The sequence below is a fragment of the Mizuhopecten yessoensis genome, unplaced genomic scaffold (assembly GCF_002113885.1).
Source record: "Mizuhopecten yessoensis strain PY_sf001 unplaced genomic scaffold, ASM211388v2 scaffold3259, whole genome shotgun sequence".
In the NCBI taxonomy this organism is placed as follows: Eukaryota; Metazoa; Mollusca; class Bivalvia; order Pectinida; family Pectinidae; genus Mizuhopecten; species Mizuhopecten yessoensis.
This window is the reverse complement of record NW_018404955.1, coordinates 119,348-131,651: the sequence shown is the minus strand read 5'-3', so window position 1 is coordinate 131,651 and position 12,304 is coordinate 119,348.

Sequence of the window (12,304 nt, the reverse complement as noted above, 5' to 3'; positions counted from 1 at the left end):
AAATTTAACGAAAATTTCCCGGTATGCAATGCAAAGCATATCGAGGAAATTGAACATTACAACTGGTGATATCAGCTATATAGTCATTGAACCATGCTTGCTATAACTTCAATGAGGATGGGAAATACAGACAAATTAACATAATCATAGACCTCCAGCCTTTACTTAAAAACTTTGTTTCCTGTAATAAACTGTCCCTACCCTTATGAGTGAAGTTTGTGTCCTTATTGACAGCTGGCGAGAGTATTCTTTTCAGGAAAAACTTACATTAAACAATAACACAGTTAAATCCTTTGCATGGTGCTTTTATGTGGGTTATATCGGTTAAAATATCTTCAAATTCAAATTTGACTCATGATTTACCCCCAAAAAGAAGTAATAGAATTGTTTACGAATCCAAACCGAAATGTATTCCCAGAATATCGATTGATGATACATATATGGTACGTGAAATAACTTAGAAAGGTTCACACCTCAAAAAGTAACTGTCACATGAGGTTGTCAGGTGTTAGCCAAGGTGTGATTTTGAGCTGCTGAACATTATTTATAGAAAAGTAAAAGGTGCTAGCATGTACATCAATTCAAGATGGTGTGTACATCTAGTCAAGATGTTATAGGACACTAACGTGATTACTTATATATCTAACGCCAAATTAACATATATTTGAATAAATGCACACATCTTGGAGGCACGGTAGTCTAGTGGTAGGACGCTGGGCTCGTGACCGATGGGTTGCGAGTTCGAATCACGGTACAGCACTGTGTAGTATCTTTGAACAAGATACTTTACTCTGCTTGTTCCAGTATACTCAGCTGTAAATGGGTACGAGGTTAGGCAGTGCTAAAAATGTAGAATGTTAGCTGTGAGCGCCGAAATGGCAGCACCGGCTGTATGGTCCCCAGGGAAAGATATTGGCTGGTTGCAAAGGCCCTGTAACCACGGATAATAATTTGTGAACCGCTTTGAGACGACCTACGGACAAGGTTGTAATAAAGCGGTATATAAGAACCTCAGATTATTATTATTATTAAGGTTGAAAGACTGTGAAGTGTTCGGAAACATATGTAGAATTTCTGCATTGGAAGGGTGCCCATAGACGCCTTTAAATCGTTATAGATTTACGACTTTGGGATAAAACATATTACAGTAAAACCTCGATATAATGCCACTCTTCTCATTTGCCACCTCGCTTACCACCAACATATTTCAATGTCCCTTTTTCTTGTTTTTTAGGAATTATTTTTATACATATCCCTTATACAAGTAACCTCCAAACCCCTTTTTAATGCCGAAATTTCTCTGGACTAACGATGGCAGCATAGCGAAGTTTTACTTTATTTGTTCAGTTAGTAGTGTTTAACATAAACCGTGTCATACCATTTTAAGGCATAATCAGGGAATCAATGATGAACACTTTCAAACGGCTGAAACTTGACTTGTGTATCACGACTACAATATGTGATACATACCAATCAGACACGAAAACACCAAGGTCAATTCCAAACCAAAAGGTCAAAAGTCAACGGTCAAATCTTTTCGGATTGAAACTTTTCTGACGTTTATATTTAAAACCTCATAATCACAGATATCATCAGGAAACATACGTGTTACGTATTACACCAACATCCCTAGACTAAGTTCAAGGTCACAAAAAGGGATCAAATGAACAAATTTGAACTTCATAACTAATGGACATTATTTGATGAAACTTCATAACATTTGTATTATAAAACGACAGTGTTTCTTGTACAAGTATGGAGCATTTAAGGATGCTGGTACATAACTTATAACGAATAAATGACTTTTATTACAACAAGTAGAGGTTCATTTACGATTCCGTATACTAGCTTATCGATCCCTATATTTTAACTTTCTTCCTCGCTTTCGTTATATGTGCAAACATGAAAAATATCATAAAAAACTGCCATAGAAACATTGATATGGAATTCGACGTTTTCGTGGGGTCTATTTTCTACATCTAAATAATGTGAATAAAGTATTACCTTTGACGAAAACATGATATTATTAAGCGATCGAACGGTATTTACACATGAATGTAGGATGTTAATGTCACATATAACCGTATGAAATTTATATTTAAACTATAATTGTAAGAAGATTATTTATCATACTACTTAATTCATTATCATGGATTGTCAGTATGAGTATACTCAAGAAGAAGTTGAGAACGACTTGAAATCAACTTGAGAATATATTGACACGAACTTGCGATTGGTTTTTCCTATAACCCGCCATTCAGGAACATATTTTCTCAACAAAAAAAAGAACGTCTGCTCACGCCGGTTGACGTCCATAACCGGAAAAAGTATCGACACAAAAGTGATCAGCGTAAAGAAAACTATGTTATAAACAGATTTTTATAAAATTACGAAAAAAATAATGTTAGGATAACACCACCATTTTAAGCGTAAATTTGCGTATGGAGAATATACGGTGTTAAGTGGACTTTTTATGAATGGAGAAATATATAAGGTCTACCTAAAAACACAGTATAATTATCTAAAAATACTCTCTATCTGAATTAGATACATCGTTGTACGACCACGTTTGGTAGGTCATTATATGACAGTCTTACATGAAGAAATCGGCATGTCCTAAAAACAGATCCTTTACAAAATACTTCAAAGTTTAGAAGGTAGATGACAGAGGACATTTGATACGACGAAAAGCATTACGAAGACATGTGCGTAGCATAAATGAATAGCTGGGACAATTCTCTGTGCGTATGTCATGCATTTTGTGTGCTATGGGTTGATATTCTAACTTACTAACAGAGTATTGGCCGGTTCGATTTACTCTTCTGGAAAAAGGCACGCCGTCTTTCATAACCGCAAGATGGGTTTAATTTAATCTTTATTTTATTATCGGTATAATATTCCAGTAATGAAAACATGATATACATATAGGATTCGAAAACAAGTACAAAGTACTTATGTCAATCCGTCTCCTTTTTTGTAAAACGGCAATTGGACGGCACTGACGATTATTGTGCATATAGATATAAGTATTTGGAAGGGAAGAGGATGGGAGAGGAATAAGGGAAAGATGTGCAAAAGGTTTTAATATATTTTTTCAGTGGTAATAATAAATCGGAACAAGATGAATTTCAGCATTCAACTTTTTAAGATTAGTAATCGACGGGTTAGGCTTTATGTTATCGGGAAATGCATTCCATAAGTCAATAGAGGAGGGTAAGAAAGAATCCTTATGAAGCTGGGTTCTACAGGTTATTTGGCAGTAATTATTTGCGTTTCTAGTATTGTGAGAGTGCAAGTCAGAATGACGAGCAGGAAGTATGTTAGTTAGATAGGAGGGGTACTGACCATGGACAATCTGATGGAATTGTATTATTTTATGTTTTCTTCTTCGGAAAGAAAGAGGATTCCAGCCAGATTCTAAATAAATTGGGTCGTGACTAGTTAGTTTAGTGGCCCCAGTAACAATTATGGCTGCTTCGAGTGGTATATTTTTCTAATAATTGACTTTGTCCAATCGTTATATTGTCCAATATTACATCTCCATATTCTAAAAGGGGTCATAGAAAAGCAAATTTTTTTTTTTGAAAAGTCATTCTGTCAATATTGAATTTGAATTTCCTAAGAATACCCAGTTTCTTGGATGCTTTGCTGATTATATATTGCACATTTTCGGTCCACCCTCCACTAGCTGAGATAAAGTCGCCTATGAGTTTATGGCAGGGGACTTCTGTTAAGGGGATATTATCTATAAATAAGGAGGGATGAGTTGGTTCATTATTTTTCTTACTTACAATTGTTGTCACTGTTTTGTTAGGGTTAAAGTTAACAAGCCATTTTTTTTAGACCAATCCTGGATTTTCTTTAGATTGTAGTTCAAAAGGATGGCAATAAGATCCGAGTTTTCGAGTTTAAAAAGAAGACCACGATGCCACACTCGGTCGAACGCTTTGCTAATGTCACAGAAAACCATTCTGATTTCTTTACCTTTATCTAGAGCAGAATAGACATCGTTAGAAATAGATATAAGTTGGTTTGTAGAGGAATCGCCGGATCTAAAGCCAGACTGACAAGGAGACACAAGATATTTGTCAATTAAATAATTGTAAACATATTTGTATACACACCTTTCCTTCATTTTGCCAATAATAGATAATAAAGATAGGAATAATGCTAAGGACAGATGAGTCGTCTTTTTTGAACACAGGTGTGACGTTAGCCCTCTTTCATAGAGACGGTAACATGCAATCAGTAAGAGAGTAGTAAGATAAAGTTTAAAGAGGATAACTTAGAATATCAGCAGCTTCCTTGATTAAACGAGGATTTATAAGGTCAAGACCAATGGCTTTCTTGCAGCCAAGATTATGTATAACATCAAGAACGTCTTGACGAGATATAACAATTTCAGAGAGAATATGAGTGTGGGGCTTTTGTAGATAAGGGGTGTCAATATTTGTCTCATCGATGGTAGCTTCTGAACTAAAGTAAATGTTGAAGGTATTCGCTTTTTCTTGATCGTCGTGTATTATGTTATTGTTAATTAAAACCGGAGGTATATCGCTTTTTCTACTAGTGTTAGACATAAAGCGATTAACAATTTTCCACCATTCCTTAGCACTTATTTTAATATCATGTTTAAGTTTGTTGCAGAGTTTGTTAATATATTTACTTTTTGAATTACGTAAGGTATTTACACAAGTATTTCGAGTTTTCCTGAAATTTACCCAGTCAACACCATTCTGAGATTTCTTAGCTTTGCCATGTAGATATTTCCTTTTTCATATCAACTTCCTAATGAAAGTATTCATCCATGAATCGTTGGTTCTTACAGTTATATATTATTACGTCGTCGACGTCATTACCAACTAAAATACTGTCCCAGTCAATTTTGGAAAGTTTGTCTCTGTATTCGTCAGAATTACCAAGGTCAAAAAGCCAAATTTTACGTTTGAAACAAGATTTAGGAGATTTGGAAATGTAAATACTGCCATACACAGGACAATAGTATTTCATAGGCTGGTCAAGAAAACTTTCGCCGACACAGCAAAGGTTAATTAGAGAAGGTCACTTGCACAAACTATGTCTAAGAGAGAAGAAGACGACTCAGTGAAGGAGGCAGGGGGGTTAGTGGGGTTAGCTCGCAATCTGATTACATTTTAATTTTAAAATTACTAATACCGTCATGGAAATCAACATAGTGATTTAGTATGGAGAGGGAGGGGAAAAATACAGAGAAAATAGGTAATTTAAAGATAAAGTTTGTAGAAATCAAATTGCAAAATCAGACTAATTGTGTACGGAACTTACATTATAGTCATCTAAGATTATTCTGTTAGAAGCGTGTCAGAATATTTACAGAGGGAAGAGAGGGAACCCTTATAGAACACTAAAGTTAAAAACAATTTTTTATTGTAAAAATGACAAAGATATAGAAATTTTAATCATTTGTGCTTTTCCATGAGCGTGACTTGTCAAGACAGTATACGTACCTGTCGTTTAAAACCAGGGTACATGTTTGGCCTGATATACTGCCTATTACAACACTATTTCAATGATCAATGAAATACCCCTATTGAAAATTAATTTACATTAACTAGCTTTTGCAAAAAAACACCCTGTCATTTTAGTTCCAGCTATAAAAAAAAAAATCTAGAGAAGTCCAATTACAAATGACAAGAGAAGCTGTCCATTCTCCTAGCCTGCCAGAAGCTGGTTTGCATGAGCATGAAGATATTGAAGATGGTTGGTGTTTATATTTTTCCAATACAGCCAATTAAAATGACAATTTAATAATTACTTTTCTCAAAATGGTAACACAAGTATACATGTATTGTACATAAAAATAGATGTCTCAAATAGGGTCTCTCTATATAGTGAACCTCTACATATAATAAACATGATGTCGACCACAGGTACTTATTTATGCGAATGCAATAGGTACTCGTGATCTTGACCTACTTACTCAAACATTTTCTGGCAATATTAATTTATATTTGTTTAAAAATATTTTTTCATCTTAAATCCAGTGTTCAAGCTTAGTTTTACTTTCTTATTTTATTTGTAGTTTTACCAGATCCTGCTCTAAAAAATGATGTGAATGTAAGATCGTCACCGTTCGGATCTACTATGTTCAGCAGAGACCATGCGCTGATGCTTCTGTCTTTGTACTTGGAAAGGAAGAATAGCTTCAATTTACCTTTATACAAAAAAAACCCCACCATATGGTGTGAGATAACAGACGAAATAAGCTATCTTCTCCAAACATCTCTTCATATAAAGCATTCAAAGATCACCAGAACAAGACTGGAAAAGGTCATACAAGAATTTCCATACGAGACACAGTTAGAAAAAATCTTGAGAGACCGACATGATGTTGAACCAACAGTTCTACTTCAGCCTTTGACAGAGCTTTTGAAATGCAGAAATAACATTTATCTTTTATTTACAATGGCTTAGGTGTGCGTACCTCAAGGATTAGTTGAAAATGTTAGTCATTCATGATTTGTTTAAGTATTGGTTCAGTTTAAAGAAAGGCTGACTAACGGTGAACACCATGCTTTTTTCTTTGTAAGAAGTCTGCTTTTTAGAATTAACAATTGAAAATAAGTGAAACATGTTGTGTCTGGACCAAATGTTTATGATAAGTCCTGAAGTGTTTTAGCCATTAATTATATGTAACGATATATGTTTTTTAATACATTATTCTTATTTATTTACAAAAATCTCTAATTCAAATAAGGATAACTTTGATATAAATTTTGATATATATGTCCATTTGAAAAAGAGATAATAAGATCTAATGGAAAAATCCCAAACTGCCATTCATAAGTGTTCTACATTTATCATATACATTTCTATATGTACTAATATCCATAGTGTCTTGATATCTTGTATTATTCATGTAAATGTAACCTCAAGCTATTTGTTGCCAGATACTGGTAAATCCAGTTTGTTTCTGTGATTTCTTGTACTTGTTTGGTAAATTGTATTTAAGTAGTTTGTGTTGTTATTTTTACACTTAATTCTGTGATTTGTTTTAGGTATTAAGTTATGTATGGACAGGAATGCATTTTACTCATGAATGCATTTGGTTTTCCTTATGTGTTCAGTTAAAAGTTACAGTACATTTTGTAAAGTATGAGTTTTTACTTAATGTTGTCATTATGTTTTTTTTTACAAATAAACAAAATATGATATTTGAAATAAATCAATATTATTTGGTTTAATTGTTGTTTCTCATTTACAATGCATACAATAATAATGTCAATCTTCATTCATATGTGCACATATTCCTTTTCCTTTCAAACGGACAATAATTATTTTAATTTTGCATGCTCACATATTTGCAATTTGACGTGTCAAAAAGGATGCGTTTTAATTTGCCTTCTGCATGAATTGCTAATGACATAAGGCTATATAGAGGGATTTGTTAAGCATTGTTGTTGAAATGGTCCTCCAAATCATCGCCTTGTACGTTGCTCATGTTGTGTAACACGCAAGCTAGTCCAATGAGTTCGGTGATGTAGGAGACATCTGTCATTTCTATTATTTGCAGACGTCTGAATCTTCCGTTAAAACTCTAGTGCATAATAGTGCTCTATTATTTTATACTTGATTTCGTATCAAATTCCCAGTATTACGACAAGGGGCCGTCAAACACTTTTACAGGATTATGCTCCGTCCCAAAGTACATAATATTGTCCGCACAATGTTTGACCGTTCAGATAAAGGGGAGAGTTTCGAAATATTCTTGCGCCATGTACCCTCCTTGGCTATCTAGGATAAATATAACCTCATATCCTCTTTACCAATTGCTTGAATAACAACTGTATGGTATCTGTTTCTGCTTAGATAATCTGCTACGTGTTTATCTGTTGGAGATTAAATACGAATATTGGTGCCATCAATTGCTCAAATACTATATGTAACTCAAGACAAAGACAGACATATTTATCTCGATGGTTTTTGATTTGAGTTATATTTTTTACGTGATGTTCAGACGTGTCCATGTCTTTATTTAAATATACGTAACTCTCCTTCCATTTGTTCACTTTAACACTTTCAGTTTCTGACACGAAGTGACAGAAAATGATGCAACGATGTTACTGCATGAAAGATATTTAGTTTCTATAACAACCGATCATATTATTTAACAATAAACATTTCAATTAATGTAATTCCAGTGAATAGTTTTATTAAATTTTATTACATAAGTACTACCATGTTTTTGCGTAAAGCCCGCTCCGTTTTATTGTCACAAAACCTCAAAATATTTTTATTAATACAAATCCATCGCAATCACACGTTGAGGAATGAAGTCGCTAGAGCAATGACAATTGTTTTTTTACTTTCTTAAAACAGTATCGCTGACCTTAACCTTCAACGTAGAAACCCGAAACGCAAACTTGTTCAAGGCATTCAAGATTCAAGATTCAAGATTCAAGAAGCTTTATTTAACGTCGCATATACATGTAACATAATAACATTAGCACTGTAGTGCTATTCTTGCGACAAAACATATATAAAATTTAACAAGGATCACAGTACTTATGAATAACTATAAAAACAGGACAACAATTCGAATTAGATATGCTAAAATTATACAGTAGAGCATATGATATCACACTTGAATGTCACACAAGTGTTACGAAAGACAAGTGTTATGATAGGTGTAAAAGATTCTGTACCAGATTTTTAGATCTTGGCAGAGATACCATCAAAACCTGTTGCTTTTTTCACAACCAATGATGAAAACGGTTTCTTAACATCATTCTCTTCTACGTGCTGAAAGTGAAAAACAGTGTTTTCATTTTCTCTACAGACAGAACTTTTAATGTTAATAACACTCGGGTGGTCTGTAAAATTAGACACGCCCTCTACATCTTTACCAATATCATCAGCAACTGTAGAGAAAAAAAATTAAAAACAGCACAAACTTCACTCTGTTTGAATACAATGCATTCGCTTTCTTCTAAAATAATTTTCTGGTCATTAAAACATTTGTTAGATAAAAAGGGCTTAACAGTAGGCCAAAATTCTTTAGAGGCTGGACCTCCACCACATCGTTCTTGAAAATATAGCCTAACAGACTGTCTACAGAGTTTTTCTACATAATTTCTTTGCTTTCTGTAGGCTTCCCAGTTAGCAGCTGTTTTGATGCGGTTGTACTTATTTCGTAACATAGCTTTCTTAAAGGCAGCCCTTCTAAGATTACTGTTTAAAAAAGGAGGTTTATTTACACGAGGTTTGAGCTCTTTAACAGGTAAATGTACATCAACAACTTCTCTTATTAATTTATCATGAGCTCAGTAAATAGCCTCGCTATCATCAAACACATATGCAATATGAAAAGGAACATTTGATAAGTCGGAGTTAAAATTATTCTGTTCAAAGTTTTTAAAACTGCGGAATTTACTTTTTACCCTAGGCAAGCAAGGTGCTGTGCCTTTTATAACAATTCCAATAAAATTGTGACAGTCACTTAGACCACAGTTAAAATTGATAGGCTTAAAACAAAGACTAGGGCAATTTGTAAGGATGACATCAACTAATGAAGGAATGCAGCCCTTCATAAAACATATAGCTTCTGTAATTTTGTTAGTGAGGTCAAACATATCACAGAAGTCAAAAAGAGTTTTACCCTTACTATCATTATGAAAATCAAAGTTCAAGTCACCTAAAATCATAACATTGTCATATTTTGTAGACACACGATCAATAGATAAAGTGGCATCGTTCATAAAGACATTATCGTGCATAGATGGGGGTTCATACGTGCCAATGAAAGCCCACTTCCTCTTCTGTATGGAGCACTCAATAACAATGTTTTCCACATCTTCCAACTCCAGATCATCGCGTCTGCGTGAAGGGAGGTCAGAACGGACGTAGGCCATGAGTCCACCTCCGTGTGCATTTCGGTCCTTCCTGAAGCACCGATAACCCGGCACATCGAAACACGACTGTCTAAAAGTGTCATCTAGTTTAAACTCGCCAATAAATAAAATGTCACACAATCCTTCGTACAGAATGGAACATAGTTCTGAAGATTTGTTTCTGATGCTATTTATGTTTATGTAACACACAATACTGTTTTTATTGCATGTCTCTCTCACCTTCTTCAAGCCATGAAAGCTGTTGTTGCCATCCGGATCCTCGTCCGATGAGTTGTTTCCATGGCTTACAGAACTCGCCTCCGAGCGCGGAGAGCTATATAAGGGGAGAGTACTCTGCATATCATCACTTATTATGTGTATTGCATCGGAGTCATCTGCATCATCACGGTCATTAAAAAACGAGTCTGTAAAAGGGGGCAACAAACACTTTAAGGAGTACCAGTCTGTCAGTGGTGAATTACTCAGACTAATATATTCTCGCTCTGGCTTGTCTAGACATTTCCTGTGATACCATACTTCACAACCCTCGCATAAAATGGCTTGTTGGTTTGAACGTACGGATTTCGTGCAAGTTCCACAAGGATATCTAATGGGTCCAGGATTAGACGATACATCACCAGATAGTAAAATTGACAGTATTAAAAATGTGTTTGCTTCACGATAAATGTTTGTGGTTGGATTTTGACGGGGCGTAGATAAAGTTCTATGATGAGTAGTACTCACGTTAGCCGAGTTCACGGAATGTTTATAAAGTACCAGTTTTTCTCCTCCGTAGGATGAAGGTTCCCTATTTTCACTTAGTAGGTACGCTGCAATGTTCACTGGATGTATTTCCGTTGAGGAATGAAGTCACTAGAGCGATGACAACGCTTATCTAAGCATAGTAACAGTGACCTTGACCTTCAGCATAGAAACCCAAAACGAGAACCTATTCAATGCATTGCCATACCAACCACTTGTATGAAGTTTCATGAAATTCCGTTGAGGAATGAAGTCGCTAGAGCGATGGCAAAGTTGTTTTTCTAAAACTAGTAACAGTACTCTTGACCTTCAACTGAGGAACCTGAAACGCAAATTTATTCAAAGCATTGCCATACCAAACACTTGTATGACGTTTCACGAAATTCCGTTGAGTAATCAAGTTGGTAGAGCCATGACAAAGAGTTAACATAAGCACTTACGAACGCGCGGAATCCTATAGGATATCCCCTGGAGGAAATAATGACCTTGTCCGTTGCGGTAGATTGCCGGCGGGATGAACATGTATATGTTCTATTAAAATCTATTAACAATATTACTTATCTGTAAATTATGATTGAGATATCCTAGTGATTTGTTTATCTTCAGGAGAGGTTTTCATAATTCCATAAGATAGCTGATGCCATTAGCATTCAACATGTGGAATTAAAAGTATGACCGAAAGTGGGGTTTTGGGGGTACTAAAAGGGTAGGATAAATCACAAATATAATTTGCTGTTTTCAAAATGAGCTTAAAAACCAAAATAATACCATTTCTCTTTTTGGAAACATGTGTAAATTAAACAGGCATAAATAAAAGAATAAAAAATGGGGACCGATATTATCAAATGCAATAAGAACAATGCAGCTACAAGAGGACATGTGTAGAAACTATGGAAACAGAGAACGCAATTAAAAAACCGTATTCTTTCACAGAACTGTTAATTTTTAGTCTACCATTTGGGACTACAAATCCAAATGTATCTCATCCAGAACTATTATAAAATGTAAAACTATTTTTACGTTGTAGTGTAACCATTGTTTGCTAGTAAAACTGGCAAAAACTGTTAAAAGCCTATGCTAAGAACATGATCTGTTTGGTCTTCATTTAAAGTAATTATCGTTCCTGTGAGTGTGGATTTTTAAGCAAAATAAAATAAAATCCTCGGGCAAGCCGTGATATATGTTACGTAAATATTTTCTTCTTTTTAAAATAAAATAGGTCGTAGCTAAATTAGTTTCCCGTCATACATAGTATTTGTTGTTTATACATGACATATGTGACCATTTGTTACACACTTTGAATGTGTTTCTAAGAGATCATTACAACCTTGCGGCAACAAGTTAAAAGGAAAATGATTTTGAAACAATGACATTTTATGCCGAATAGTTATTAGCAATGAAGATACATGTACTATCTACGGAAAGAACAGAACGCCCTCCCCGTAATGTTATGAGGTAGTTAATAGATTATCTTCAAAACCTCTTTGTAAAACGCCTCTAGTCAAACATTAAACGACGGATCTATTTGTACCAATTAACAACACTTAATGGAATACGGCCTTCAAATACTTAACTTTCTCTTGGCGTAGTTGATTTCATTAATCAGACTTCTCATTTTCAGACATTCTGAGGAACTGTGAAGTGCATGTACACGTATGCAATTTATTAATGAA